Source organism: Ambystoma mexicanum, chromosome 14 (genome assembly GCF_040938575.1).
Source record: "Ambystoma mexicanum isolate Mex_15411 chromosome 14, UKY_AmexF1_1, whole genome shotgun sequence".
NCBI lineage: Eukaryota > Metazoa > Chordata > Amphibia > Caudata > Ambystomatidae > Ambystoma > Ambystoma mexicanum.
This window is the reverse complement of record NC_090940.1, coordinates 524,164,893-524,190,917: the sequence shown is the minus strand read 5'-3', so window position 1 is coordinate 524,190,917 and position 26,025 is coordinate 524,164,893.

The following is a 26,025-nucleotide window of genomic DNA, read 5'->3' as shown; positions in this document are numbered from 1 at the left end:
GATGTATTTATAAAAGCCAAGAATTTGTTAAATCACATAATTTTTCCAAAGAAAGTTTCAATCAAAATCACAGAGAATCAAGGATTGGTGACAGGGAGGATTGTTGGGTTGTGAGAAATGAAAGGGGAAATAAGAAAATGTACAGTATTAATTTCACATTGTGTTAACGTTTCTTTGTTATTCATTTCAAAGCTCCTCTATTACAGTTTCTGTACATCTGGATCAAGGTATAAGGAGGGGTTTATTACCTTATTTGTGAGTCTTGGTTAGGCTCTTCTTAGGTATTTCCAGAATACACGGGTTAGATCCCCGTGATTAAATTAAATATGTATATGATTGCATTGCAATTGGTTGTTTGCCAATGTTAGCAATAATAAATGGTCGCTCTATGTATGCAGACCATTTGTACCCTTTTTCCGAAAGTTTTACGCGTTAGAAAAGGTACCAAGCATATGTAACTGTAAAGTTCAAATTTATAATATTCTAAATCCAAGTTCCAGAGAAAACACTTGGATTCGTTATAGGTGTAAGATCATAACTATGAAATGTGCGCTTCTAAAAGGTCAATCGTGTTGAAGCATATTGATTTGTGTTTCAGTTGCGAAACCGAGAATGTCACTGTGTTTAAGCGAATAGCATTAAATCGCTCTTTCCCTGAATGAGTTCTTGAGTCTTAATCAGAGATTCTAATATACATAGTTTCCACGCGCCGTCTGAACAGCTGTGCTTCTTGCTATGAAAACTAGTCAGGGCTCTGTCCGGCCACTTGGCCAATACTTTGTGATTGCATTTTACATAAGTAAAAAAGGTAAGGAAAAGGCAGAAGGTCTCTTACCGATGTCTCATCTGTATCCTCGATCACATGCGTCGGCTGTTACTCGTATGCCGAATGGCGTCTCTCTAGTGTATTTAACATTGTTTGGCGTTGACATGGCAATGCTCTGGCGAAGTCCATCTTTTGATCCGGTTGTTGGCTTCATTAGTCAGGCACCATCTTTTGGGCATCCAATGCATTGATAGCCCTTCATTTCTATTGGAATTTGTCCGGATTGGGTTGAATGCACGAAATGTATGCGTGTTGTGCGAGTTCACTCTTCCTAATCTGAATTAATATTAGTAACATTCTGAAATAAATAAGTTAACCTTATTTTGAAAATAATATTCTTGTCTTATGAATACTATGGGGAGCCCAATTTAGCGCATTGATATTCTCTTCATTCAAGTACTTAAGTGTCCCAGATTTAGCCCATTTGACTTTTTACAATTTCCAAACCTATATTCAATCTAAGGTGTCATCCGTAAATGGTTTCAAAATAGTCTAATTATTAGATGATCTAGGTTGACAAATTTAGTGTTATTGTTCACAAATGTGCGAGATTATAAGCATACTTAAGTAGAATAAAATATAAAAAAACAAAAATCAAGTACATTGTAATGATCTTCAGACATTTCTTTCATCATAATCCAAAATCTAACATTCCAATAAGGGTTACTACAAAAAGGACACCATCTCATCGTCCGAGTTCAGGCCCATAACTGTACTGTTGAGTTTGCATATCACTCTTGCTTCGGCGTGACAGAGTGCTTTTTCTTTGTTACCTCCTCTTTTACCCAATGAGATTTTTTGGAGACCAATAAACCTGATGTCTGATTTCCTTTCCATTTGATGTTTGTCTTGCCAGTGCAGGGCGAGGGGGCGTTGTGGGTCTTGACTCCCTATCCTCGCCAGGTGTTCCCTAATACGAGTTCTTAATTCCCTGATGGTACTACCTATGTATACCTTGTTACATACACATATAACACCATAAACCACATACTTGGTCCTACAGTTTATTACCTGTTTTATCTCAATCTCTTTGCCATGGTGGTCTGTGAATTTACACATTTTTTCATGTGCACATCTGCACATGGTACAGTTGCCGCATTTTCTGAATCCCATGTTTTGTGGTTGTAGCCATGTGATACTGGTTGGACTTTCAATGTCTGGTAATAGTGATGGACTTCGTTTATTTCTAAGTGTCTCTTCTCTTTTGAAAATCATTCTCGGTTTAGCATACACATAGTTCCTGATATTTTCATCCAGCTTCAAGAGGTGCCAATGTTTTGTCAAGATTTTGTTAATAATCTGATGGTTGCTGCTGTATTTAGTTACAAAACCCACTTTTGATTGTTGCTCCGTTGCTTTCCTCTTACTGCTTGGCTCAAGTGTTTGTTCTTATATCAAATCTTTACTGTTGTTGTATGCACATCTAACACATTAATCCGTGTAACCTCTTGCGAGAAATCTAGATTTCAGGAATGCACATTCTTGCTCAAAAGTATTTTGTGTAAGACAGTTTCTTCTTGCTCGCACAAATTCTCCGGCCGGTATGTTGAGAATAGTTGATCTTCGGTGGCAGCTGTTGGCATGGAGTGTGGAATTGACTTCTGTTTCCATTCTAAAGGTCAGTGTATTTAGTTTGTTGTTATCCACATAAATTGTTAAGTCTAAAAAGTTAATTGAATTTGGATCACTTGTCCCGGTAAATTGGATCTCGAAATGGTTGTTGTTAATTCTAACCGTAAAATCTTGAAATTGTTCACCAGTCCTTTTCCAAATAATTAGGACATCATCAATAAATCGCATCCATTGTATCAATTTATTTTGGTGTGCCTCGTCTTGATATATAACAGTGTCCTCGAACAGACCCATAAAAAGGTTAGCTAGGGCTGGGGCATATTTTGTGCCCATGGCTACACCTTTTGTCTGCTTGTACAAGCAGTTGTTGAAATTAAAGATGTTGAATTCAAGTGTTAGCGTGAGTATTTCTTTGATCATTTGAATTTGTTGATATAGTGATGCTGTCTCTTCTTTAAATGAGTAGTCTACAGTTTTAATTGCCCACTGCTGTTGTATGGATGTGTATAGTGCCTTCACATTTAGGCTTTCCAGTTTGTAGTCTTTGTTCCATTCAATATGTTTCAATTTTAAAATCACATCAGTAGCGTCTTTCAGATATGACTTCAATTTAATTGCTCTTGGTCTTAGAATGTTATCCAAATATTCTGAAATATTTTCGGTTGCCCATACTATGCCGCTTAGGATGGGCGACCCTCTGGTATGGTGTCAAATTCCTTATGCACTTTCGGGAGAAAGTAAATGGTTGGTATTACTGGTTCTTTGATCACCAAGTAACTCTTCTCTTTGTCTGTCAATAGTCCTTTCATATGCCAATTAAATATATCTTCCTCTAGCTGTTGAATGATTTCCTTTCTAGGCTTAGCCTAACCAAGACTCACAAATAAGGTAATAAACCCCTCCTTATACCTTGATCCGGATGTACAGAAACTGTAACACAATTTGAAATTAATACTGTACATTTTCTTATTTGCCCTTTCACTTCTCACAACCCAACAATCCTCCCCGTCACCAATGCGTGATTCTCTGTGATTTTGATCGAAACTTTCTTTGGAAAAACTATGTGATTTAAATTCTTGTTTTTTATAAATATATCTCTGGAACTTTTCACCCTCTAACTGCTAATGTTTATTTCACATTATGATCACAAAGGGTAACAATCATCTGAATAACTAACTTGCACAGTCTTATGTCTGAGTGTGTTGATGGACTAATAATTCAGGTGGTGTATTTGGCTTTTTAACCACCATACACAGCAGGACGCAACAGCAACACTGGAACTTCAAACTGTAAAGAATTATGTGGTTACACACTTCTTTCAAGCCAAACGGATAAGTGTCGCCTAACCGACCAGCCCTGAAAAGCCAATACTTAAGCCTTACCTTCCTCCCGTACAGCCTCGCTCAGAGTGGGCTTTGCTAGGTTCCATTGCCCTTTGGTCGTCTGGTGATACATTCTCTCCTTTCGTGCTTTTGTCTTTTTGCTTCGTGCGCTCATGTGATGTTCTTTGTGTCTATGAAGTACTCCCATTCTCGTGCCACCTTTCAACCAACAAACCTTAACTATGAACAAACGCCCAGCCACCCTCCACCTGCTCGGGCTCTGCCGCTTTCATTGCGCAGTCCCAGGGCACCGGGGCTGGCTAGCTGCAACGTGATGCCTTGAAACTGGCATCTCTAACTTGTTGAAGTCCTTGGGGTTGTTCGTTGTGGTGTTTATCGGGGCAGCTTTGGGGTTGCCTCCTCTGTCTCCTACTCCTACTATGTATTCCATCTGGTCCCCGTTTCATCTCTGGTGTCTACTGCGCTTCTAGGCCTTTCAGTCTTCTCCGTCTGTATCTTACTGTGGTGCATTCCTGTCATTCACCGTATTTCTGCCATTTAACTGGGGTATCCCTTGTTGATCCATCCATTCGTGGGCTTCTTCCATGGTTTCAAAGAGGTGTGTTCTGCCATTATGGAGCACCTTTAGTTTAGCAGGCTATAAGAACATATATCTCAGGTTTGCATTGCTGAGGCACCCCTTTGTCGGTCCAAAGCGCGCTCTTTGTCTTTGCACTAGCGCTGTATAGTCCGGGTAGATCGCTATCTTGGAGGAGTTTCTGATGATCGCTCCTCCCTCTCTCGAGAATGTCAGTATCTTCTCCCGGTCTTTAAAGTTTATGATTTTGGTTATCACGGCCCTCAGGGGTGCTCCCGGCGGGGGTTTCCTGGTCAGGGCTCTGTGGGCTCTTTCCACCGCGAAGTCTTGGGATAGTACCCCGGCTCCCACTTCTTGTAACAGCAGGTTTTCTATGTAATTCGTGGGATCTTTGCCTTCCTCTCCCTCTGGCAGGCCGACAATCCTTATGTTTTTTCTGTGGGCCCTCCCTTCAGCATCGTCAACTCTATGCTCGAGAGTGTGTACACGATCCAGCATGTCTGTCATTTGGGAGTGCGCAGTAGTGATGTTACTGGTGTTGGTCTGCACCTGCTGTTCTGCCATAGTCACTCGGTCTGCCAGGGTCCTAACATCCTGTCTCAGGGGGCCCACATCTACGATCACTGCTCTAGTGAGGTTTTCAATGCTGCTATGGCCTCAAGAATGGGGCCATCATCTTGCCTCCCTTCTTGTTGTTCTGGCCTTGCCGTGGTCATACTGGCATCTGTCCGGATTGGCTGGCTCGTGTTGCTTTTGCAGGCAAAAGTTTCCATGCTGGTCTGCTTGGCCTTTCCCACTCTGTGTTAGTCCGGCATGTCCCTGCCTCGTGCCCGTAGTCTTGCACTCTTTTCTTCTGCTCCTTGTCGAGTGACAAGTTTGCGTCGTGCTGCTCTTGTTACGCAGGTGCTGGAGGGTGCCACTCATGTCCCAGGGTCTTCGCTCTCCTCCTTTTTGTTTATGTTTGGGGACCTTGCTGCTCCCTGCTCGGTTTCGCAATCCGGGTCCTTGCTTTCTTCCTGTTGGACTGTGTTATTTAACTTATGTGCCTGTGTGGTGATTCTCCGTCGACCGTCTGTTCCTTTCCCTTTTCACGTTATTAAGGGTTTCGAGTGGGACACCAGTGATGTGCGCCCCTGGTTTTCTCCTTTCCGCTTCTTGGACCCACTCCAGGTCAGCTGCGTAGTGTCTATGGTTGCCATCCCAGCTGCGTGTCTGTCCGGGCTCTCTTTTTCTCTCCCCGGGTTATCCTAGTGTTCAGTCCTTCCAGTGTATTTTCTCATCTTGCTTGTGCTGCGTGTAGGCTGCACTTTGAGGATTGTGATCTTGCCCACTCGCCATGCATTCAGTCAGCTCTCTCAGGTGGCCTTCAGCCTGCAGTAAAGAGTTCCTGAGAGCAGTTTGTTCTTTTACTTCATTTCGCTGGGGGCGCACAAGCCAACCTCTTCCCCCCCACACTCTTAGGCGCAATTATGCCAAGTCGATGGGTTGTGCCCTCCCACGTCACTGTACTATCTATGGATGCTGTTCATCGTCTTCTACTCTGTTTGGACATCTGCTGCACGGTATTGCCCTTTGCTAGCGCACTTACCTTGTGTGCAGCCCGCTCCTGCTGTTGTGGGTTAGCTGGAGGTTGTGGATGACTGGCGGCGGTCTGTCATTCGCGTGCTGCTTTCTGGAGTCTCGTGGAACCGCTTCTCACCCTGTGCTCTGGTGCTGTAGTCCATTAATTCAGTGAGTTGCGTTCTCTCCTGTTGGTGGCTTGTCCACTGGTGCTGGCAGGCCCCGTTCACCTTCTCAGGGCTTCGGGTGCACAGTGGGGACCCCTCCTCGCTCCCGGCCATGTGTGCAGACCTCCCGCTATGCCTCAGGCAGCTGCCGGCATCGGGAGCTTAGGAGTGGGCCGACCCTAAGCAACAATGTATCTCGGGGTCTGGTGGTAGCTGTTCCCCCTTTTCGTGTGCATAATCCCTATCATGCGTGGGTATGAATTCTGGGCACTCCCAATAGCGGTCTTAGTTTGGTTATAGATGGGCCCCTTTTTTCCCCTTTTCAAAGGGCACTGTTTCGTGATGGGACTTTCTTTTAATTCTCTCTGCTGCGTGGGCAGTTTATTTGCTCCGTCCCAGGCCGGCCGGAGGTGTTTCAGGCCTATGTGCTATTTTGTCCACCATTTCTTCCCCCCGAGGGTCCTGTGTCGCCAACTCCGTTGCGCTGCTCCCTTTTGCCCACCCTTGCCACTTGGATCGGATTATGGCCTCCCACATAGGCTCAGGACTCCTTCACACTTACTGGCATTTGGCGTGGCCGAGTCCCCAGCCAATCTCGTGCTGATGGGGCACTTGGCCCTGGGCTGGTGTATTTTAGGTCTCCCTGTGTGTGTTATGGCGATGACTCTTGGGGGGGGGGCTTGCTTCCCGTGGTTTGGTCACCCCTACTTCCTTTGTCAGTCTAGAAATACGCATACCTCTACTTTGATACCGCAAACACATTTTGGTGGCTGTGGACCAACCGTCTCATGCAAGATATGACAAAATATAGGTTTTCGAGTTTGCCAAATAAACGGTCATTTTGATATAACAAGAATCGCCATTTTTGTTTTCTAACCATTGCTCATTGCTTTCTGTTCCTATTGCTTCGCAGTATATTTTCCGCTTGCACTGCTCGATTGTGAAACGTTGTTGTCTGTATGCGAAAAGGACAAGGCCGCAGGGCTGTGAGGATAACAAGAGTTCGCTGAAACACAAACGTAGGCAGCGCCAGGAAGAATGCCCGGCTCCCTCCCAAATGTAGCCTTGAAGCAGAGCTGCAGGGCATCTAATCATTTCACAGCTGCCAGCCAGTCTCGTTATATGGTAGAATATGTTAGAATAATACTGCAGAAGGCTTGAATTATGCTTTTCTTACGGCCCCTCTTTACTGAGCCCGCTAGAGCATGTCGGCTCCCAGGACGCGAATAGCACCTGATAGATAGCAAGGTCCGGAATGCAACTCCCTTCAGTATGTAGTTCGCTTCCAAGAACAGAAGCGCTGTGTTCTATTAAACAACTGAAAGATGCCTTCGCACTCACAAATTGCAAATTGATACTAGAATAGATGTTTGAAGGCGTCATAGTGGTCGGAGATGTCCATCATCACACCAAGTTCAAAGAAACCCAATAAAGGGGGGTGTTAAACATGTCATAGCTGATTGTTTGATATGCATTTTGTATATATGTAACTGATGTATGTAATTCACTCTCTTGCGTCCCTCGAGGTCTAGAGATACACGTCGCGGGGCGTGAGACCGAGTTGGCCAACTGAGACTTTTGCTTTGCAATAAAACCCTAGCTTTGGGAATACAACCTCGTGTCTGGCGTATCTATCGTGTGTGGTGACTCGCCTTGTTTCCATAGACGTCAGGATCCCCTAGGGGCCCCTTTCAAGATGGTGCCTGAATAGGGACCCTCTCCCACTTGTTCCATCGAGTAACGTTGTAATTGAGTAAGGCAGAGAACGGCGAGGACGGGACGATCGAGCCGGGATCAAGAGGTGTTCGGGGCGCCCTGTAAAAGTGATGAGAGACTCCTTTGCAGATCTGCACACATCTGATCCCTGATCGATGTGCCTGGCTAGAGAACAAGGAGCCGAGGGTCCCGAAACGAGGCGGAAGCCAAGAAACGCAGACACGACGTCCTTTGGTGCGTCAGTATACGGACGACTTGATTTATCAGGTGAGTCATTCCCCGATTCAAAGTATCCTGATATTGGTTGAGAGTTGACTTTGCAAAATCAAACGCCCTAGGTAAGGTTGATTAACCAGGGGGAAGGTTGAAACATGCCTGGGGTATTGTCCACCCTAGCGGGGTTTTTCCGCTGTGGTAGACAATCTTTGGAAGATGGCCAAATTGTACCACCTGGGGGAACGCCGGCGTATGAGATGTATGTGAAGTATGGAGTGGGTGCGATAATATTCTGTGAGACTTGGCATAGGCAAACCAGAAAGCAACAAGACCATCAGTGGCCGATTAATGGTAGTTTTGAGATAGCGAGGATAGACAACCTGGAAAGGGTGTTGATAAGAAAGAAAGCACGTCCTGCAGCATTTGACACTATTAAAGACTGGAGAAAGGAAGCAATGCTCCGATTCAAAAGCAGAGCAAAGCATGAGCGCAGGCATAAATTGAAAGGTGAAGTAGCGGAAGAAAAAGAAGAGGAGGAGTGGACTGAGAGTCTAAGAAGGACAGGTAGGCGTGACCAGTTGAATATAGAAAAAATATATCCACAACGAGAATTACACATAGCAGATGAATTGATAGAAAACATATTGACCCATACAAAACAAGGCCCAAGATCAGAAGTAAGACCAGACACGTCAGTAGGTATTGCCCAGACCCCGCCCGTAGCTCAAGCTCCCCCTCCGGTAGCTCAAGCCCTCCCGCAGCCACAGACCGTGCGCGTAACACTTCCTATTAGCCAATGGCACAAACTCCGTACCGTCTGTTCCCCCCGGGGTTGAAGTTGAAACCGCGGGGGCAAGAGGCAGGACTGACCAACGGGCGTGCACGATGGTAACTCGCAGCGCAATCAGCAAAGAAAGGAAGGTGGAATTGCAGCAACAGGCAGAGATGTATATAGACGGGAATGATGGGACGGCAGCAGTGGCTTCGATATATGACTTCCGTAGAAGCAACGAAAGACAGGTAGTGTTGGAATGCATGGGTGAATATTTGGTGGAGAAATGGAAACAGCTAATTGGGAAATTACCACCGCAGCGATTGTTATATTTGAATGCATTAGCACGCTGTAGGGAGAGGGATGAAGAAGTGAGAGAACATGTATATAAACTTTTTGAGCTTAAAGATGAATTAGATAATGATTATGTCGAAATGTTTACTGCACCTGTCAAAGTGTTTACTACACCTGCATGCAGGAGTAGGGATATCGGGAGACCTGGGAAGGGAGAAAAGGGGTCGCATAATAAACGGCAGCAATTACCATCGCCGGGGCAGAAGGAGATGGTGAACAAATTATCGTTGCTAAAACAGGTGGGGGTGGACTTGAAAGAATGCCTAATAAGGACACAGGTATTAATGCAGCAAGTAGTGGGACATAATAGAGGGCGAGGGAACGCACAAGGAAGGAGTAATTCGAATATGCATGGGGAAACAGTGGGACCGAATCAGTGTGCATATTGCAAAGAGGAAGGACATTGGCGAGCGCAATGTCCGCATCTACAGAATAGAAATGGGTCTGGTCAGAGGAGACAGCATAGAGGACACCCAGGAGCAAATGGACCAAATAGGAATAGTATGCAGCAGCATCATAATAACGGAGGTAATCAAAACCAAGGCCAAAACCAAAATGCTCCAAACCAGAGTCAGGGACAGCAAAATCAACAATATGGAAAACAGAGTGGGGGAAATAGAGGGAAGAGTGGAAATGTTTTCGATACACAGCCAAACACGTATTACAGTAATAGTAATGATTACACATCGGACGATGTGTTATTTCCCCAATAGGACAGCCCAGGACAGGGGTCGGAACCAGTGTCTATTCCCGTGAATCAGCGGGGACCCTAAGTAGAAATGAGAGTCGGGAATGAGGAGCACCGCTTTCTTTAAGATACAGGAGCACAGAAGTGTTCAATAGACCATCACTTGGTTCCGGATATACCACTGTCATGGCGAAAGAATATTTCCGTACGGTTCGCAGGTACACCAGTCATAAACCCAGTGTCCAAACCAGTCCCAGTTACCACAGGACCATTTACTGAACATTGTCCTTTCCTTCTAACAGAAAATTGTGGAGAACATTTGTTGGGATTAAACTTGTTGAAAAAACTAGGTTCTGTTATACATTGCACGGCAGACGGAGTGTTTCTAACGATATGGCCACACGATGCCCCTGTGTCAGAATTCATGTCCGAAGCGTTACCCGGGGAACTAAGTAAAGTACCAACCTGTATATGGGCAATGCATGACAACGATGTAGGATGTTTAAAGATAGAGCCAGTAAAGATTATTTTGAAAGAAGGTGTTACCCTACCGCGAATACCCCAATACAAAATTTCGGTTGAAGTTGTAAAAGGATTTAAGAGTATTGTTACAGATTTGGTGAAATTAGGGGTAATCGAGGAAATCACAGGCAGCACATGCAACAGCCCGATTCTTCCGGTTTATAAAAAAGGAGGTAATGAGGTACCATACCGTTTCATAATTGATCTAAGCGCATTGAATAAGGTAGTAGATCCGCAATTTCCTCTAGTGCCAGATGTCACTACAATATTGGCAAAGATACCTGTTTCAGCAGAATATTTTAGTGTAGTAGATTTGAAAAACGCATTCTTTAGTATTCCAGTGGACAAGGACAGCAGATATTTGTTCGCGTTCACATTAGGAGGACGATCATTTACATTTACACGGATTCCGCAAAGTTACACGGAAAGTCCAAGTATTTACAGTAGAGCATTAAAAGAGCAGCTAGACATGCTGGAATTACCCGTGGGTTGTGCATTTTTGCAATACATAGACAATCTATTGCTAGCTGCAGACACAGAGGAGATTTGTAAAGAAAGCACTGTATTACTGCTGTCACACCTAGCGGCACATGACCATAAAGCGAGTTTGAAGAAATTTCAGTATAATCGAAAGGAGGTGGCCTATTTGGGCTACCTACTTTCGAAAGGTGGGAGAAGACTAACGCCAGAACGCATAGAAAGTATTTCTTGTATGCCTATTCCAAAGACACAAAAAGGAGTCAGAGCCATAATAGGCATGGCTTCATATGGCCGACAATGGATTGGTAATTTTGCGTTAATTGTGAAACCATTAGTGAATTTAACTAGAAAGGATGCGGTTATGCCTTTGCAGTGGGATGAGGAATGTCGGAAAGAATTTGATGGATTGAAAACTGCATTATGCTCGGCTCCATTTTTGGGTACGCTGAACTATGAGAACATTTTTAGACTATTTGTGTGTGAAAGTGAAGGATGTGCATTGGCGGTTTTGACACAGGAACAAGGTGGAAGAAATAGGCCATGCGGCTATTTTTCTTCTGCGCTGGACCCTGTAGCGCGCGCACTACCACGATGTTTGCGATCTGTCGCCACGGGGGCTGCGTCAGTGAAACAAACAGAAGGAATGGTATTGGGGCACACTTTAATTCTGATGGTGCCACATGCCATAGACGTTCTATTAAATAGGACACAGACGCAACACCTCACCTCTGCTAGATTGGCAAGATATGAGATTATCTTGTTCGCGCCCCATATCCAAATTATGAGGTGTAGCGCTTTGAATCCTGCAGAATTAATGCCACTAACCATAAAAGAAATTGGGAAGAATGAATCACCCCCCCACGATTGCTTAATGGTCACTGAGGAAGAAACCAAGCGAAGAGTTGATTTAAGTGATATTCCACAGAAAGAGCCGGATGGAGAGTTATTTTGTGACGGCTCATGTTTTAAATTACCAGATGGCACGACAACTGCTGCATACGCTATCACTACTCTAGAGAGTGTTGTAGAAAGTAAAAGAATTCCCTATAATTCAGCACAAGCCGCGGAAATAATAGCATTGACCAGAGCCTGCGAGATTTCTGAAAATTTGAATGTGAATATGTATACTGATAGTCAGTATGCTTTTGTAGTATGTAGTTCGCTTCCAAGAACAGAAGCGCTGTGTTCTATTCAACAACTGAAAGATGCCTTCACACTCACAAATTGCAAATTGATACTAGAATAGATGTGTGAAGGTGTCATAGTGGTCGGAGATGTCCATCATCACACCAAGTTCAAAGACCCCAATAAAGGGGGGTGTCATAGCTGATTGTTTGATATGCATTTTGTATATATGTAACTGATGTACGTAATTCACTCTCTTGCGACCCTCGAGGTCTAGAGATACACGTCACGGGGCGTGAGAGCGAGTTGGCCAACTGAGACTTTTGCTTTGCAATAAAACCCTAGCTTTGGGAATACAACCTCGTGTCTGGCGTATCTATTGTGTGTGGTGACTCGCCTTGTTTCCATAGACGTCAGGGTCCCCTAGGGGCCCCTTTCACCTTGCCCGTGCTACAGTCTCCTAACTGCCTTCCAGGGCTCACTTCTTGTACCATGCCCAGGGACTGCTGAGCACTGTCGCTCTGCCGCTCCTCTCCACTGTCGGTTGCCCTCGATCGGCGCTCCGTCCCTTCCGCAGCAACTTCAGGATCAGCCGCCACTCGCTTCGCGTTGCAGCTAAAGCTGGGTTTCTCGCGTGGTTCCTTCTCCGGCTCTCCTCCCGCTTTGCCACCTGCTCCTCTGTTGTGCGCTGATGCCAGCTCAGGCACCCGCTTCCTGGCTCCTCCTCAACGCACCAGCCGGCTCCCATCCGCCATCTTGCCTGCTACTACGTGGATTCTTTTCAGTCATTGTGTGGCTTTTCCTCTCCCTCTTGCGCGGCGGGCTTCTCCCCAGACATTCTCTGCATCTTCCGACACCTTTCTTTCGTATGTATTTTAAGTTTTATGGCAAATCAGGCCAGTCTGACTGATTTGCGTGCAGGATCTCTTATGAGCTCCAAGGTGCAGCTGCTCACTGCATGGCTGCTAAACCACACCTGCAAACCATTCACAATATTGTATAATATTCCATCCAAAGCTAAATATTTTAGAGTAATTGATTTAAAGAATGCCTACTTTTCCATCCCATTGCATGAAGAGTCACAGTATTTTACCTTGTTTACTTACTGTGGCATTAAATTAAATTAAAACATACTCAGTTACTGCAGGTCTTTAACTTAGTGCTGCAGATGAATTTGGGAAATGTACAACTTGACAGCACAGTAATGCAATCTGTAGTTGACATTCTAGCATGTAGCATGACAGAGGAAGAGTGCAGGAGAGGCTCAATAAAACCAATCACAGTACTAGCAGAAAAAGGGTACAAGGTTGAAAAAGAGAAAATGCAATATTGCCAGGGAGAAGTAGGTCAGCTAATATCAAAAGAAGGAAGAAAAGTGAGGCCTGAGAGAGCAGAAGCAATATTGAAAACATTCAGACCAGAACAGTGAAAGGATTACAGCAATTTCTAGGCCTTTGCAATTATTGCAGGGCATGGGTTTTTGACTATAGCACATATGTCATACCACTTTTAAAAGGACTCAAGGAAGTACAGAAAGACAGCAGTGACATAGGGCCCCGTCACAAGTCCGGCGATAAATCAGTGCAATTACAGCTGGGTGCAAATAGCGTTAAAACCGGGTCGAGCAGCGCAATCCGTGCCGTATCACAACCTGGTATGAACATACCCCTGACACCGACAGTAACGCTATTAGCGCCCAGCACTAATTGCGCCAAAATAAGGACTACTCCCAAGGAAGCAGCTCTAATAGCACTACCACCAGCACACACAGCGCTATTAGCGCTTGCGCTAATAGCATTGGTGGAAATTGCTTCACCGCTGGAACAGGAAACATCACAGCAGCCATTTTAAAAAACACAATCCACTGAATAGCTCCACTTCCTGCAGCCATCCAGTGCTGTAAAGCTGCAAGTATGTCCCAGGAGAGGCTATGATTAGAGGTGGCTGAACATCGCCTGAGAAAGCTGACATTTAGTGAGGAGGGGCTTGTGGTCCTCACAGATGAGGTAGTGGGCCACTGTGAGCAGCTTTATGGAAGCAGGAAAAGGAAGAGTAGTGGCCAGCGCTGGACAGCAATCTGGAACACCATCGCCCAGTAGGTGACAGCAGTTTCCAGTGTACACCATGATGGTGAGGACTACCGCAAGAGGTGGAATGACCTGAGGGTAAGGGTGCAGGCACTGCTGTCCCAATACCACCATGAGTCCATGTCGAGCCACTGGTCCACGCCGCCTAGAAAGAAAAATGTAGCACAGTGCTGGACCTCGAAGGGATAGAGGGAGTTGGCAGTGGAAAGGCGGGAGCCAGCAGACAGGAGGCAGGAGGTGAATGCCCCCCCCCCCCAAGAAATACATGCCAAATGACAACCTAGCATAAGAAGCCCCAGTGGACAGGGACACATGTCTGCAGACCCCAAAGCTGGGCATAACGACAGGGCAGAGTGATAAGCCCAGAGTGATAAGGTGGTACGTCAGCCCCCCTGCACAGCAGCCATGGGTCATGGCACCAAGGGCACTCCTGAGCCTTACAGGAGCGGGGAGGGCAGGCAAGTGAAACAAACAAATGTAATGCGCACCACAAACCTACTGGTGCCCCCTGTGCCAGCGGGTTTGAGCTGTGTGAGCAACCATGACACTGTGCAGCAGTCACCCCTGCAATAAGCTGTCCCAGTAGGCATGCCCATGAGGGCATGGCAGGCAAGACGCAGGGAAGTACACGTCCCACACACAGACATGTGCCCAGCCTGCCAATCACCACGCACCACAGTACAGCCCTGCTCGCTGCGCAGCATTGCCCATAGAGCCATGACAGTGCCATGTACAAGCCACTCACCCCCCGTCCCCACCATGTGAGTGCCACCTGCACAGGGGAAGTAGACAATGAAGGACCACAAACATGAATGTCAGACATAAACTGGCCCAGCATGGGCACTCTCCCCTACCCAAATACACGATAACGACCAACAGGTCATGGGTCTCACACCCATCGCACAAGAAACCCCATCACAGTGGACCCACAAGCATCCTTCCATGGCCAACCATGCTGATTTGCCCATATGTGTGGGGTCACACTCTGCACCATTGCAATTGTGTCTTGCATGCCTACACACATGGGCAAACCATACCTGACAACATTTCCTATTTCCTCTACAGGCACTCACATATCGCCAGAGGCCTCAGAGGAGGAGAAGGTATCAGGCACATCAGGGAGTGGCGCTTCAAGTCCCTCAAGGTCTGCCACCATCACTCCACAATGGCACACATGATCCACACCTTCGTGCACCGACCGCTGTGCTATGCCTGCAGCCAGCAAGGCTAAGCATGCAGGTGGCACTGCAGGCCCTACACCAACACCAGCAGCCACCAGGAGCAGAGCAGGTCAAGCTGCACCCACACCTGCAGCTGTATGCACATACACCGAGGCAACACCTGCAGCCAGTGCCACTGTGGAGCCACAGGGGGACACCAGCCCAGAGTCAACACCTGCCGAAGGCCTACACTCCCCAGGAAGCCCTCCACGCCGCCAGTGTAAATGACACCAGAGCCGGATGAGTACACTCCATTCTATGGCTCACCCACATTCAGCCCTGGCCCAGTGCAGAGCCCCCCACCCAGACCATGTAGTCCGTCTCTGAGGGTGCTGCTGCAAAGGCTGGATGACATGGAGCGCATACATCAGGAGATGGAGGAGATTGCGCACACTCACTTTGGACACCTGCAGGCCATCAGGGAGAGTGTCAATGGGCCACACGCAAGGTTGTGCGGCAAATGGTGAGGAATAGGGTTGAGATGAGTACCAACACATCCACCCTGACACTCTATGCACAACGTGTCAGAGAAATGACAGAGGCTGTATCTGCCCTAGCGGAAGCCATCCGGCATGGCAATGAGTTGCAACAGAACCTGATAACAGGCTCCGTCCCGTCCACCTTCACCACACCCATGGAGGAGTCACAGCAGGGCACACTGCAACGATAGTCCCTGTGCCTTCTTCACATAAAGTCACCAGGGGCAGGCAGGGGGGGAGAGGCCCTGACTTTGAATGACTTTTGGGCACTGGCCGCCATGAGTGGGCATGCTGGGGAGATGGTGGTGGGAGGAGGGAGGGGGCAGGGAAGATAGTAGTCTGGGGAGTTGGTGGTGGGAGGAGGGAGGGGAATAGTGTATTAGTGAGTTGGCGGTGGGAGGGGGGATAGTGTGCTGGGGAGTTGGTCAGATGAGGGAGGGGGTTAGTGTGCTGGGGAGTTGGTGGTGGGAGGAGGGGGGATAGTCTGCTGGGGAGTTGGTGGTGGGTAGGGGGATAGTGTGCTGGGCAGTTGGTGGGGGATAGTGTGCTGCGGAGTTGGTGGGGGAGCACAGAGGAGGGATAGTTGAGGAACTTCATGCCATAAAAATGTTAAAATTCTTCAATGTGAGGACATTCATGATTGCGTCTTTGTCGTGTTTATTGATTAGGGTGGTGTCACATAGTGCTGCATGGCTTGTGTAATGTGAAAGTGTCAAAATAAAGATTTTATCAGTCCCTGGCGTGCCATTCTGCCATCCTTCTCGTTATTTCTGGCATTGAGTGCATTTGCCTTAGCCATAGGCACTACATCCTCATCCTCTGGAGGTGGCATTTCCACGTCAGGGGGTACGAGAACATTTCTCTTTAGGCAGATATTGTGCAACATTGCACATACAAGCACAATTTTGCTGACTTTCTCTGGAGCATACATCAGGGCTCCACCGGTACGGTCGAGGCAGCGGAAACATGTCTTCAGGTATGTTCAATGGACATACAGGTCTGGCTGTGAGAGTGGTTGTAGGCATTCTCTTCCGGTGTTTGTGGATCACACACAGGGGTCATTAGCCAGGGCAGCTGTGAGTATCCAGAGACACCGGGGGGGGCACGGACATTAGTCACGGTGTAATGTGTGGGGGTGGACTTACACAATACCAGGGCAATGTACTACTTGTGCATGCAGATGGGTCTTCATGTCATGGCAAGTGTCTATTCTATGTATGTGAATGCAGTGTCACTCATGCCATGCATTGTTTGTGCTTAACATGCACCCTATTCCCTTGCATGTGACATGCTGGGTTCCCCATGGACCATGCCTTGGCGTCTGGTAGCAACAGGTGGACATTGTGGGCTGGCCGCACATGGGTGCATGGATGTGGCACTTGCAGGGATGTTGTGCTGTGTGGCATTTTGGCCATTTGTCTGCATTGCTTTGGTGGGTACATGTTGCATTGTGGTACCTGTAGTCATGTTGGTGCATGTGGTTTGTTTGTTTGTTTGTTTGTTTGCTTATTTGGTATAGCGCAGAACCAAACCCGAAGGGGTAGCTGGGCGCAGACAATACAAGGATACTTGAGAACTTGGTTACAGGAAATATACAGTTATACAGTTCACATTAGTAACAAAGGTGCATGTACAAGAAAATGCAAAACTACAGTTCAAGCTAGTTAACCAGAAATCAATTCATCTAGTTACAGTCATCTAGGGTCTCTAGAGCAGGTGGCAATGGGACGGACGAGCTAAGTGTCATTGGAACGTATCCAGGTGAGGACTTTCCGCCTGAAGCTAGGGTAAGGTTGGTCCATTCTGAGATCCATAGGGCGTTTGTTCCAAGTTTGCGCAGCTATGACCGGAAAACTGGAGCCGCCAGCTGTACTCTTTTTGTATCTAGGCACTAAAGCTACTCTAATTGCGTTATTTTGGAGAGTTTAGAGTTTATCAAGGATATACTTGTTAGATCCTGCATATAGAGCATTACAGTAATCCAACTTGGATATGATGAGTGCATTAGCTAGTGTAATGCAGCTAGTCTCAGTTAGAAATGGTCTACAAGCTCGGATCAATTTGCAAGTATATGCAGTGGAAGATGCTAGTGAGTTAGTTTGTTTCTTGAAAGTGAGCGCTGAGTCGAGATAGACCCCGAGGGTTTTGACTGCAGGCATCACTTTGATGACATTATTGTCGATGTTGAATGAGGCATAGTTTGGGTCAAGTTTTTTGATGGCCAGCTCTGAGCCGAGGATCAGTAACTCAGTCTTGTCGTCATTCAGGCAGAGGCCGTGAGATGCCCTCCATGCCTGAATGAGGAGATATATCTTATTTACTAAGGCTGTGTCTTCCAAGAAGTTGCCCGAAAGGGGGATAAGGGTCTGAGTGTCATCTGCGTAATTAGTGTAGATGATACCCAGTCTGTCCAACTTGTCAAACAAAGGCTTAGTAAAGATGTTATACATCGTCGGAGATACACATGATCCTTGAGGGACACCGCATGAAACTTGTGTGGGATCAGCGGCTGCTAGGGGGGAGAAGACTCTCATTGTCCGGTTTGCAAGGAAGGATTGTACCCAGGTTATGGCATCACTTGAAAAATGAGCGGCGGAACTGAGGTGATTGCATAAGACTGCGTGATCTACCAAGTCGAAGGCCGCAGATAGGTCAAGGAGGAGTAGCATAGCTGATTTGCCATTGTCCTTCAACTCGTCAATTTGGGTCTTAAGGTCAATCAGGGCTGTTTCAGTACCATGAAGGGGACGGAAGCCAGATTGCCGTGTGCCTAGTAGATTGTTAGTTTCTAAGTAGTCCTGAATTTGTAGGTACGCTACTCTGTCAATAATTTTAAGCAGAAATGGGACGGTGGTGATGGGTCTGTAATTTGTCGGTATTGCAGGGTCAAGTGTTTGTTTTTTTAGCAAGGGAAGCACCCAAGATTGTTTTAGGTTATTGGGCACTAGGTTAGACTTAAAGGATGCATTGATGAGTTTAGAGATGAAGGGAGCTAGGTCTCTGGCTGCATCTTTTATAATTTGGCCAGGGCAATTGTCTCCTTTGCAGTTGGAAGGCTTTAGAGATAGTATGATTTTTTCTGTCTCTATTATAGATATTTGTCTGAAGCTAAATGGGTGAGGGGTGTTAGGCTGGTTTGGAGGGAGCTGTGGCTGAGGTTTAGGCTCCGTTGGCAGAAGCAGGGAAGCTTTTTTATTGGCAATTTTGGTTTGGAGCAGGCTAATTTTACCCGCCAGGGCATTTTGTATATTAGTGCACCAGAGCTTATTTTTAGGAATGTTATCAGTCGGGGGTATGGGTGATTCCATTTCACGGAGGATGGAGAATAGCTCCTTGGTATCTGATTTGGCCTTAGATATTCTATCATTAAAGGTATTTCTTTTAGTGCTTATGATTTCCTTTTTATACTGTTTGGCGAGAGTGGCTAATTTAATTTTGTTCTCCTCAGTGGGTGAGTGTTGCCAAATTGACTGCAGCTTTCTTTTTTGAATTCTGAGGTCTTTCAGGTGTGGTGTGAACCAGTTGTTTAGGTGACAAAGTTGTTTGCTTTTGCGTATTTTGATAGGGGCAATCAAGTCAAGTGCCTTGATCATCGTGCTGTTATAGGCTTCCACAAGCGAAGTGGGGTCTGTGATGTTATCTAGATTGTCGAGAGTGGGGAGGAGGTGGGGTAAGAGTTGTTCTGCTGTGATGTCTTTTTTGCTTCTGGTGGGGAGTGGCGGGGCCATAAGTATAGGTTTGGGTCGGATAAGGTCAAGTGAGGCATTGAATACAATTAAATAATGGTCAGTCCAGGATTGTGGCATTATGTTGGTAATGCTAATGTTGCAATTCCGATCAGCAACCCAGTCTAGGGTCCTACCTTTGGCATGAGTAGGGGAGGAGACTTTTTGTGTTAGGGCATAGTCATTCAGAAGTGAGGCAACAGATAGAGCGTGTTTGTCATTACAGTCATTAAAGCCCAAGTTGAAGTCTCCCAGTAATAGAATTTGAGCGTGGTCTTTAGTATTATTAGTTAGGATACTAGTTAGGTCGTCTTCGAAGGTTCCTAGTGGTCCAGGTGGTCTGTAGATGACATACATGGTGAGGGTGCGGTTACAAGAAAGGTGGAGTTTAGCAGTAAGGAGTTCACATGATGGAAATAGCAAGGTAGTGGCTAATCTAATAGTTAAGGTAGAATTATGGATGATAGCTAGGCCACCTCCTTTGGTGTTGGGTCTATCGACTCTTAGTAGTTGGTAGCCGTCGGGTATTGCTAGCATGATGGCAGGGCCAGCCGCCTCATGGAGCCATGTTTCGGTATGACTAGTAGGTCTAAATTCTCATTGGTTAAAATGTCCGAGATCTCTGTAGTGTGGGCTACCATGGATCTAGCATTGATGAGTGACCCAGTTAGTGATAGGGTGCTAGTTAGTTTAGTCGAGGGAAGTTGTTTATTTTTAGTAGGGATGACTCTTTGTGAGGGTGACTGGTTAGTTGTTATGGGGGCAGGGTGGAGAGTGGCAGATTTGAAGTATTGCGAGCGTTTGTTAGCTAGATCGATATAGCCTCTATAGTTGTGGTGGGATGATGGTTCATGGAGACGGGACAATCTTGCCCTCAGTCTCATGTTTCTGTCCTTAGGAGGGTATGAGGCAGCGGATTCAAGTGCCATGATGGTGAGGAGGCTCAGTACAAGGTGTAATGTTTGGTCTTGGGTGATTTTCATTATGGTCGTGGGCAGGCATGATGGTGTATGTGCACTACTGCTTCTCCATGCAGGTAAATCAGACATGTGTATGCTCCCTGGTCTGTACTGTGACGTTGGTGTGGGAGGTGGTCATGTGTGGATTTCACATTTGCTTGTCATGCCAGCCTTTGTGTGGTCGTTCAAACCCCCCTTATTTGGGCATGTGACCCAGAGCGCCTCTGTGCTGGCTTTTCTACTCACCCACTATCCATGTCCGTTGTCCTCTGTGACGCTTCATGTATCCTGGCAGTGTGCTGTTCCGTAGAACCATGACATTGTGGGTGTAATTAGGGTAGCAGGCACAGCAGTGGATGATGATGAGGTTGGGGTCGCAGGTCACCTGCACTTTCATGGAGTGGTAGCGCTTGCAGTTTTGTTACACTGCTTCGTGGGCCTGGGGGCCACCTGCGCAACATGGGTACAGTCCAGGGCAGCAATCATATTTACCATTTCGATAATGGCATGGAAATGTGCCTTCATGGCATTGACCATTGACCTGGGCTGGTGTGGTAGGCAGTGAGATGTGATGTTGCACTTGCCGCAGGAGGGCTTCAAGCACCAGCACTGCACCATGCTGTGCATCATGGTCAAAGAGTGCCAGTTCCAAAGAATTGTAGGACGGTCACTAGTTTCACCTGCGGGGGCACCACTGTCCGGATGTTGATCCTGCTCCCTATGTCGTCCTGTATTGTGGTGAGCAGTTCTGTTATGGACTCCCAGTTGGCTGTCAGTGAGGGTCCACGGTGAGGGTCTGACCCTGGGGATCGGTGCACGCCTTGCTTGGTCACTCCTCCTGCCCACCCCGCCTGTTTGTCCAGCCTCTCTACTTCCAAGCACAGCATGAGCAGCTACCTGTCCCATCTCACAGTGGCTAGTGGCAGCATAGGGTTGGAAACAGTCTTTGGGGTAGGGGTGTGCCTTATGTTGCCCCCTGGGGTGGATTAGGATCACCTGTGTCTTCATTTTAGGCACCTGTCTTCATTTACCTCCAACTGGAGGATGGAGGTAACTGTGCCGTGTTTTTTCGGCAGAATTAGCACCGATTCTCAGCGGTAATACCGCCGGACATGGACTTGTAATGCGGCTGTGTTTGCACCTTGTGTGGCTGGCTTTAATAGCTCCGGCTGTAATTGTGCTGGCTGTGATAGCACTGGCTAATTTTACTGTTGCCGGTAAATGCTCTGGCTCATGATCTGGCAGAGCGGTATTGGCGGTGCAAATTCCGTCACTGCCCCTTTTAAGGGTTACCGCCAGACTTGCGATGAGGGTCTGTACAGGGGGTATGATAGATGCCTTTGACGAACTGAAGCTAGCAATTAGCAGAGCACCTGTTTCAGTTATCCCTGATTATAATGAAGAATTCTTTCTATTTTCCCATTCAAGCGCAGTAGTGATAACAGCTGTCCTCACGCAAAAGACTACCATGGGGCACAAGCCACTAGCATTATGCGGTGGTATCTTAGACCCAGTAATGAGAGGTCATTATCCCAGTGAACAAGCATTGGCAGCAGCAGCAGCCTTTGCAATTGAGAAATCTGCCAGCATAACTATGGGCTGCACAGTTACATTATATGTTGACCACGCCCTGTTTGCTATTCTCGAAAAGCCCAAAAGCACACTGATTACACAAAGATTTTGAGGTTATTATATCAAACCCATTGATTAAAATTGTAAGGTGCAGAGTAGTGAACCCAGCCAGATTTGTAGCAGAACCAGTATATGAGGGCGCTAACATGCATGATTAATTAATTTATTTGTATTTATTCATTGGTCATTTATATAGCGCCTATACACTTAGCAAGCATTTCCAAGTGACATTCTTAATAGGCACTGGAACATTCAGAATGGGCAAGTGCAATGTATATATAGGTACAACATAAAACAAAGAGGAATACAAACTGATTACAACTTATGACATAATTATTGTATGTGCCTGACGGTCGTTTCAATAATGCAAGAGCTATACATAAAGAAAGGATAGAGGGGAGGATACGGTAAGATGAACAGAGCAATGCGTCAATTGTACGTGCCTGATAGCATTTCTGATACTAATAAGTGCATGAGACATGTAGTAGGACAGGAGGGGAGAGGGGTGGCAGGGGGAGGCCAGACAGAAACCAGGTCTTAGAGTGGGGCCTTCGAGCTGGGGGCCTGCTTCACCTCACTGGTTCCTTCAATTGGCTAATAAAGATTAACAGGGAACCAATCGGGAGGAAGGAGGGCAGCAGGGCTCACAGCTAAGGCATTCACTAAATTGATTGCACTAATTGCACTAAATATAACTGAAAAAATACCAGATGTTAAGGAAAATGCCCCAGGAGGGGGAATCATTCTCTTCATTGGTGGGTCATCATCAATAATGTATCATCATAAGTGGTTATTTATAACGCACTTAATACCCAGAGGTTTCTAAGCGTGAACCGATCCTGTGTTACTATGCGTCGTCTTACTTCCAAGGTGAGCGCATTGCCCTTGAGCTATCCTCCCAATACAATAGACCAGGGCACTGGTGAAAGGCGCAGCGGGACAACAGTAGTGAGAGCAAAACTGAATGACAGCTTTGAGACAGTGACAAGTGCGAGATTGCCATCGTATTTCTCTGCACAAGCGGAAGAATTGGTAGCGCTAATTTTGGCACTTGAAGCGTATGAAGATGAGGTGGTAACGGTCTATTCTGACTCCACCTATGTGACGTGAACAGCACCCGCAGGGCTGTCACTTTGGAAGAGGCGTGGTTTCTTGCATGCAGATGGCACACCAGTGCAGCATGCGCCGCTATTAGACAGGCTCATAGATGCATGCCAACTCCCATCGGCCATCACTGTGGTGAAGTGTGCAGCGCACACCAGAAGTGCATATTTGATTTCTCAAGGCAACGGGGCAACCAATATTGAAGCAAAAAGAGCAGCATATATAAACTTAATACACATGCACACGCAACATGGTACTGAAGAAGGGTTTTAATACACTACCCATAGCAAAAATTACCAAATCAAAGGGAAGAGCACCACGAGAAGAGCAAGAGTTATGGAAACGAAGAGGGTGCTCATTATCCCGCACAGATACAATGTGGTTGCAGGACAGAAACTACTCATGCATATATGGTTGCTTAAAAAAGCATTTGACCAATTGCATCACCCAGCAAATATATCAAGAGAGTGGGCCACATTCTAAGTCTGGCTGTCTGGAATTAAGTGTGCCGGTAGCAGCTTACCAATGCCCTTTCTGGACCGCCAGTCTACAAGTATGCCTGCAGGGGCCTTTGCTCCCAGCAGGTCTGACCTGCTTGGGCCACCGGCCCCTGAAAGCATGGTTTTAATGGAACCACCAGCACTGCTAGCACTGGTACCGGGGCTTATCTGTCCCCATTCCCATGGAGTCCATTGGGAGTCCTTTTGGACTCCACAGGAAGTGGGACTTACACATTCCGCCGCCTGACATTAAGGCCATGGCACCGGGATATCAGGCAGGAAAACAGTATTATGAGTTTGGCTGCAACCCGCCAGTAGCACCGGTGGGTTACTTCCAAACTCATAATGAGGCCCTGTGTCTTGCAGTACTGATTTCAGAGGAGTGGTTTGTCCCAAATCTGGCAGAACATAGTGCAGATTTTGTTGTATGTTGCTTGACGTGCTGGAGGTTTACAGCTGTCCATACTTTGTAAACAGTGAGAGGAGCACCCCGTCCTACTGGACCATTTCAGCATTTGCATATCAACTATGTAGATATGTTCCAAATTTGTAACGGCTACAGGTATATGCTAGTAGTCGTTTATCCCTTTTCCTGATGAATCGAAGCAGGTTCAAGCACACGTCCAGATGCAACATGTGCTGCAAAGTTCGTGGTACGTGAGGTATTTCCAAGATGGGGAGTGTGCAAAGTGCTCCGGCCTGACAATGGACCTCATTTTGTATAACAGGTATTTGAGCACACACAATCCTGTGGGTATTAATAATGCATTCTTGTCCGCTTACCACCAACAAGCAAACAGCATCTCCGAACACCACAACAGGCTCTTAAAGGCGCAGATTGCCAAACTAAAAGAGACACTTACAAAAGGTTGGCTACATTGCCTTCCTTTATCCTTATTTGCATTACACAATCAACCCGACTCTGACCATCACCTGACTCCACATGAGCTGGTGATGGGATGCCATATGCGCACACCACTTACTCCTCCCACTTGAGCTTACACTGATACAGAGAATGTAGCGACTGTGTTCTGGCAAGAAATGCATGATTATTCGATGGCTGCGACAGAGTCTCTTAAATGTATGTATCGACAGCTCAAAGTGCAGCAGAGCGAGTCAAAGAAGACTGATGAACCAAATTAACAAGTTGATCCCTAGACTTTATTAAGACCACCAGTACCTTTCCCAGGGGACACAGTTCTGTGTAAAGATGTCACGAAACGTTGGCACAATCCCCGTTTTAATGGACCATTCATAGTGGAAGCAGTTACACAGATAGCAGAAAAGCTACTAGGAAGGAGGGGCCTGGATGCAATTCAGTGACGTAAAACTCTACAACAAAAAGACCCCCCTGCCTGCCAACATCGACTTAGAATGTGCAGAAGACGTAGGAAGAGTCAAAACAAGATTGATGACAAGAGGCAATCAGCAGCAAGAAGAATAAAACATTGTTCTCTTTTCCCACACACAAGAAGTTGGTCCAACATTGTCTTAAGCAACTCAGCTGCATTTGAAGTAACACTCCCAGAGAAAAAGGAAAATTACAAATACTCAATATATCAAATATATTTTTCTTAGTTTCATACTATTTGATGGGCACTTATCCCTTTTTAGGAGTATGGACCATGTGTTTCGCCATTGCTGTTTAACATAAAAGCCTACTATATTCTAGAAAGAAGTTTCCTTTCAATTCTAACACAGTTATTTCTGTAAATACCCATTTGTTGAAGAACATTTAAAGGGACTTCTTAAGGTGAAAAGAATGGGATTATTCAATACTGTAGACATTTGCTTTTACCAAGGAATAATACTTCCAATTATTTGCAAAAGGTAGACACATTAGCAATTATGCTTGTAGCAACATGTATTACATTTTGTAGCCTCTATTTTATTATTTTTATGGCATTAAGAGAATTGGTTCTTTATAATGTAGGTAGTCCAGTGAACAGGAATATAACTACTGTTACAATGACAAGTGAAATGGCAAAAAAGAATTCCCTTTCGTAAACACACAGGTAAAAGGAATAAGATGTGTGCTATATGACTCTAGGCACTTGAGTAGCTATATTACTGATTCTGTCCATGTCACTAACAATTGGGACCTCATTCAATGTTTAGTTGTCTATCACTCACTCCTGTGGATAAGATTAGAAATTGGGACTATCCCATACATATAGAATTTAGAGAGGTCATGGGTAAGGCACAGACATCTAACTTCATATTTGCTCTTTGTTCTCCAGGAGTGGCGTGCCGCCAATGATCTCTGCCTTAATGCCAGTAAGACCGAGATTCTCCTCATCGGTACACCTGCACCCTCCTTTCCTGTCACTCTCTGGCCGGCCTCCTTTGGCCCTCTTCCTGCTCCCACCTGTGAGGCTAAGAACCTCATGGTCATCTTTCG